We start from the raw sequence: 6,672 nt of genomic DNA, 5'->3' as shown, positions 1-6,672 counted from the left end.
AGTGTTGGGATTAAAGCATGTGCCACTGCACTTGACCTTAGTATGTTCTGAAAATATAAAATTGTCTTTAAAAAATTGTGATGATTAATTCTTGTTGCTTCTAACAATAAATTTTGACTTGTGTTTTCCTATGTAGTAAAAATTATAGAAAAGAAAAAAGAAAAAAAAAGAATTACATTCTTGTGGAGGATAACATTAAGACCTACCCATTCTTGTGGAGGATAACATTAAGACCTACCCATTCTTGTGGAGGATAACATTAAGACCTACCCATTCTTGTGGAGGATAGCATTAAGACCTACCCATTCTTGTGGAGGATAACATTAAGACCTACCCATTCTTGTGGAGGATAACATTAAGACCTACCCATTCTTGTGGAGGATAACATTAAGACCTACCCATTCTTGCTGTCTATGGTGGCGCCTGCTTTTGAGTCAGAGCATTCAGTAAGTTGAGGCAGTGAGTTCAAAGCTACTGTGGACTACGGAGGGAGACTGTCTCAAAAGCCAAGCAACCTCATGTGGGCCTAGTGTGCAGTGGTTACAAAGAGTGGCTTCCTTGGTAGTTTTACATAGCCTTTTGCTTATATGGGTTGTCCTAAGGGACAGACCTTGGAGACAATTTCCTGGCATGCATGCACGCACGTCTTCAATCTCAGTGCTAACCCCAGTCTAGGCTCCAGACAGGTATGAGTGCCTTTAGGCACTGTGCACACCGACCAGGCTTCACACCGGCCAGGTCATCATATCCACCTGCTCCAAACTACAGAAGAAGAAATACGTGATTGAGGCCCTTTATAGAGCCAAGTTCAAGTTCTCTGTCTGCCTGACGATCCATACCTCAAAGATGCCGAGCTTCAGCCAGTTTAATGCAGATGAACTGAAGACATGCTAGCTGAGAAACAGCTCATTCTTGGTGGCTATGAGGTCACCTGTGTCCCCAATCGTGGTGCCCTGGATAAGCGGTGGTCCCACACTCCCGGAGTCTTCTACTGTGCTCGCCCATGCCTCACCAAACTATGCTCAGTGAGAAATCACACATGTAGGCTGGAAGAAAAAAAGAAAAGAAAAGGAAAACCGAAGTAAGTGCTGAAAGCATGTCACCAAATAATGACACAAATGCCAAGAACAGCAGAGGTGACAAGCAGCTTCCAGCACACTGTCACCTCACGGAGGCAGAAGCTGCTCTTTCTGGATATTTTCCCCTTCAATGTGAAGAAATCATTAGAGTTTTTGTTGGCAGTTTCACTATGAAAGATTTTGATTTCTTTCAGAGTTCACAGTTCTCAGAAGAGCCCTAATTTTGGAAATCATGTAATCAGGGGACATTTTCAAGAACTGAATGTCCTTTTGCAGGTGAAGTCTTTCAACATCCCTGCAGTGTATGGGCATCTTCATCCTTAGCTATGTTGCCAGCAAATCCTGCCACCAAAGTTAGATGGCTTTTCTGTCCTCATGGTCCTCTTAATTACTGTTTTAAAATTGAAGTAGTTCCACCATTTATAATTTCTGTTTTGGAGCCGGGTGGTGGTGGCACACACCTTTAATCCCAGCGTTCAGGAGGCAGAGGTAGGCGGATCTCTGTGAGTTCAAGGCCAACTTGGTCTCCAGAGTTCCAGGCCAGCCTCACCCACGGAAGGCTTTGTCATTCCCATAGGTTTGAGGCATCCGGAGATTGAACTGTTCATCTCTTCACCTTCAGTGGCTCTCCCTCCTGCCTCTGCACCGAGGAGTTGACAGGGGATGATGAACTTCAGGAGACAAGTTATTTTAGTTACTCAGTTTGGGCTTTGCTCAGCTCGCCCAGCTGCTCTGGTTATGGAACCACAAACTGGTCACCTGGGGAGAGGGACTGTCAGCTGAGGAATTGCTTCTATCAGATTGGCCAGCCAGCATGGCTGTAGGACATTTTCTTGACTGACTGACGGATGTGGGAGGGCCATGCCCACTGTGGGAAGTGCCATCCCGTCACAGGTGGTCCTGGCTTGTGTGAAGCACAAGCCAACCAAGGCTGGGAAACCAGACCAGTAAGCAACGTACCTCATGGTCTCTGCTTCAGTTTCTGCTCCAGGCTCCTGTCTTGGCTTCCTTCAGTGATAAACTGTGATGTGTAAGCCAAATAAACCTGTCCCTCCACATGTGGCTTTTGATCATGATATTTATCACAGCAATAGAGAAGCAGACTAGGGCAGCGAGTGTCTTCATTTACAGTTGGTATCAGTATCTTCCTTTTTCACTGTCTGTTACTCTCCACCTTGGTTTTTAGACAAGATCCTTCAGTGGAACCTGGAAACAACCTAAATGCCCCTCGACTGAAGGATGGATAAGGAAAATGTGGTACATTTACACAATGGAGTACTACACAGCAGAAAAAAATAACGACATCTTGAATTTTGCACACAAATGGATGGAGCTAGAAAACATCATATTGAGTGAGGTAACCCAGACCCAGAAAGACAAATATCCTATGTACTCATGCATAAGTGGTTTTTAGACATAAAGCAAAGAAAAGCAGCCCACAAATCACAATCCCAGAGAACCTAGACAACAAAGAGGACCCTAAGAGAGATATAGATGGATCTAATCTACATGGGAAGTAGAAAAAGATAAGATCTCCTGAGTAAATTGGGAGCATGGAGACCTTGGGGAAGGGTTGAAGGGGAGGGGAGAGGTAGGGAGGGGAGCAGAGAAAAATGTAGAGCTCAATAAAAAAAATCCCTCAGTGACCCTAGAAATTCCTTAATGGCAAACATGAGTCCCCATGATCCTCTTGCCTCTGCTTTCTCAGTCACAGCCATTCACAGTTGTGCCTGGCTTTTTACATGGGAGTTGGGGATCCAAACTCAGGTTCCCGTGCTTGCGTGAGCTGTCTCCTCAGTCCCCCAGTACCGTTCTAAGCCCTGGCACTCCGTAGCTTCTTTGCTCTTTAGCTAAGACTAGGTACTGAGGGTGATAACCTTGCCTCCTCCCCTATTCCCGGCCCGGCAGTACTCAGAGTCACTCAAATTGCGGGCACACGTCTAAACCTGAGTGTGACTCTCCTGAGTGTCTGTGTGTAATGCGGAGACTGTTGAATCTGTGGCCCAGCATGTGCCAGGTAAGCATGTTGTCACTAATAGCCACCCCTAGACCTGGACTCACGTTTCTTTGTTTTGAAACAAAGTCATGTCAGGCCGCCCAGGCTGGGGCTGAACTTCAGGGCCCCAAGTGAGCCCCCAGCTCCAGCCTTCCGAGTAGCTGGCACTGCAGGGGCATGCTATCACACAGCTCTGAATCCACTCTTTCAATGGTTATGTATGTATTGCATTTTGGCCATGTCACCCCTGGCTGCCTCTTGTCCCTCTCCCGCTTCTGCCAATCCCAACTAGTACAAGTCCCCTTTCTACTTCCTTTAATTTTTTTCTGTAGAAAAAAACCTTTTATTATTATTGTGTGTATGTGTATGGTTTGTTTGTGTATATTTGTATGGGCATGTTCATACACTCATGACACTCCATGCATGTGGCGTTCAGAGGACAACTAACTAAAACAGTTCTTTTACTCACTAAGCAATCTCACTGGCCCCCAGAAAAGGCCTTCATGAGAAGAGCGCTGAAGGAATTAGAAGTGGAAGGAGCACAAGCCATTATCTTAAAGGCTCTAGACAACAAGCCTAGAGCCAGCTTTACATTTTGGGGGGATAATTGAAAAATTTCCTCTAAAATCTGGAATGAGTCAATGAGGCCACTTTCCCCACTCACATTCAATATAGTGCCAAAATCTTAGCTAGATCAATAAGACAAGAGAAAGAAATAAGGGGGCCATAAGTAAGAGAAGACAAAATCTATCCTTATTTTCAGTCAACACAATTCTACACATATTTTTTTCTTTTTTGTTTTTTCTTTTCTTTTTTTTTCTTTTTGGTTTTTTGAGATAGGGTTTCTCTGTGGCTATGGAGCCTGTCCTGGAACTAGCTCTGTAGACCAGGCTGGTCTCGAACTCACAGAGATCCACCTACCTCTGCCTCCCGAGTGCTGGGATTAAAGGCGTGCACCACCATCTCCCAGCTCTTGTTTGTTTTTTCAAGACAGGGTTTCTCTGTGTAGCCCTGGCTGTCCTGGAACTCACTTTGTAGACCAGGCTGGCTTTGAACTCACAGAGATCCACCTGCCTCTGCCTCCCAGAATGCTGGGATTAAAGGCGTGCACCACCACCGCCCAGCCATCCTACACATTTTTTGTATGAACAAATATAAATTCTTTTATTTATTTATTTACGATTTCTGCCTCCTCCCTGCCACCGCCTCCCATTTCCTCTCCCTCCCCCCCCGATCAAGTCCCCCTCCCTTGTCAACCCGAAGAGCAATCAGGGTTCCCTGCCCTGGGGGAAGTCCAAGGACCACCCACCTCCATCCAGGTCTAGTAAGGTGAGCATCCAAACTGCCTAGGTTCCAACAAAGCCAGTACGTCCAGTAGGATCAAAACCCAGTGCCATTGTTCTTGAGTTCTCAGTAGTCCTCATTGTCCGCTATGTTCAGCAAGTCTGGTTTTATCCCATGATTTTTCAGACCCAGGCCAGCTGGCCTTGGTGAGTTCCCGATAGAACATCCCCATTGTCTCAGTGTGTGGGTGCACCCCTCATGGCCCTGAGTTCCTTGCTCATGCTCTCTCTCCTTCAGCTCCTGATTTGGACCTTGAGATTTCAGTCCTGTGCTCCAATGTGGGTCTCTGCCTGTGTCTCCTTTCATCGCCTGATGAAGGTTAATATTCAGGAGGATGCCTATTTCAAGAAACATTTTAAGGACTCCACAATACATTAATTTTAGGACCTATGTTTCCTTTTGCATTTCTGCCCTACTTTAATTGCTAGTGCTATGATAAAGAAACTTGGGGAGAAAAGAGTTTACTTCACCTTGCAGCTTATAGTTCATTACGATAGGAAATCAGGGCAGGCGTTCAAGGCATGAACCTGGAGGCAGGGGGTCATGGAGGGATGCGGCTTATTGGCTTACTCCTCATGGTTTGCTTAGCTTGCATTTTTGATACAACTGAGGACCACCTGCCCAGTGTTGGCATCACCCACAGTGGGCTGGACCCCCTCCTGCATCAATTATCAGTCAAGAAAATATCCTAGAATCCAACACAATCGAGGCAACTCTTTGATTGAGACTCCCTCTTTCCAGATGTATCAAGTCAATGCAAAAATTAACCTGAACACGCCACTCCCTGTCATCTTGACACACTAATATTCCTATTAAGCCATGGCCTTTCCTTCTCATCAGGATCTCATATTAATATCACAATACAAAATACAGTTGAACTTTATTGTTTGAAGATTTACCTTTTCTGTGTACAGGTGCTTTGTCTGCATGTGTGCTTGCAGACCAGAAGAAGGCATCAGATTGTGAGCCCACCATGTGGTTGCTGGGAATTGAAATTAGGACCTCTGGAAGGTGCAGTGCTCTTTACCGCTGAACCATCTCTCCAACCCTACAGTTCAACTTTTAAAAATCCAGTCTTTAAAATTTTCAATACTCTAAAAGTCCAATGTCTCTGTAAAAGTCCAAAGACTCTTAACTGTGGGTTCCTGTAAATTCAAAAGCAAGTTATGTTTTCTTGTTTTAAGAGGAAAGAACCAGAACATAGTTATAAATCAGATCAATGTAAAAAACAAAATCCAACAATATAAATAGCTCAGTGTCCAACGTCACACACAGCTTGTCTGGTAAGCTCAAGTCGGTTCCACTGCACAATTGTCACTGTTGGTGTGTGTCCCATAGCCATGGTGTCGCCAATAAGCTGGTATCTGCACTGCAACTGCTGGCCCACCTTCACTAATGACCTCCTGGCTTCTCTATAGGCCAACCCGATTACATGGTGCCGAGCTTCAGATTGTCCCCATGGCTGCTTTAATCCTGGGGTTTCTATGGCAACTAAAGCCGCATCTTCATCAGTGCCTCTCCTGGGCACTCTTCAGAGAGACACTGAACCTACCACACAGTGCCAAGCCCTCAGATTCTCTTCACAATACCTTCATGCCTTCAAAGCCAGCACCATGTAAAAGACTCCCATACACTTTTTGCCAAGTTCTACTACCAGCTTGAGATACAGTCTTGCTGGCCCTGAGCCAAGAACACAGCTTGTGGATGCTGTCCCTGAGGAAATATTTCCCAAAAGATTTTACCCCAGTGATGCTGGTCCATATTAGTCACACATGATTTTTTTCCAACTCCAGCTAACCTGCTTCCATTGTCCCAGAAAGCAAAGATTTTATTTCCACAGATGCTTAATTCAGATATGACACAAATGGTCCTGAGAGAGTCTTTGCTTCCCTCTGAAATTTCACAAGCCGGGTTTTCATTGTCTGCTTTTCTCTGAGCATTCTTATCTTCCAAGCTCCCACAGAACAGCTCCTTAGGCTTTGAGCTTGGGAGCGCTTTTCCAGTCCGAGGTTCTTCCTCCCACAAAACAGTCCAGGTTATAAAAAGTCACATGGTCAGGTCCACCACATCAATACTCAATACATCTGGTATATTCCTAAGAAGAAAAATTGCTTTTAGAAAACTAGGGAGATACCTCAGTCCATAACGTGCTTGCCATACAAACATGAACACCTGAGCGACTACATAGATGGCTGGGCATGCTGGCACATGTGCGATCCCTGCACTGGAAGGGCAGAAAAAGGAGGAGCCCCG

General features: G+C 45.4%; 1 pseudogene; it reads left to right on the top strand.

Annotated features, from left to right (window-relative positions):
- The first annotated feature begins 474 nt into the window (after window positions 1-474).
- On the top strand, window positions 475-623 carry LOC142841872 (small nucleolar RNA SNORA70; annotated as a pseudogene).
- Window positions 624-6,672: the final 6,049 nt, after the last annotated feature.

Source organism: Microtus pennsylvanicus, chromosome X, assembly GCF_037038515.1.
Source record: "Microtus pennsylvanicus isolate mMicPen1 chromosome X, mMicPen1.hap1, whole genome shotgun sequence".
NCBI classification, from domain to species: domain Eukaryota; kingdom Metazoa; phylum Chordata; class Mammalia; order Rodentia; family Cricetidae; genus Microtus; species Microtus pennsylvanicus.
This window is presented reverse-complemented; position numbering and strand designations above follow the sequence as displayed.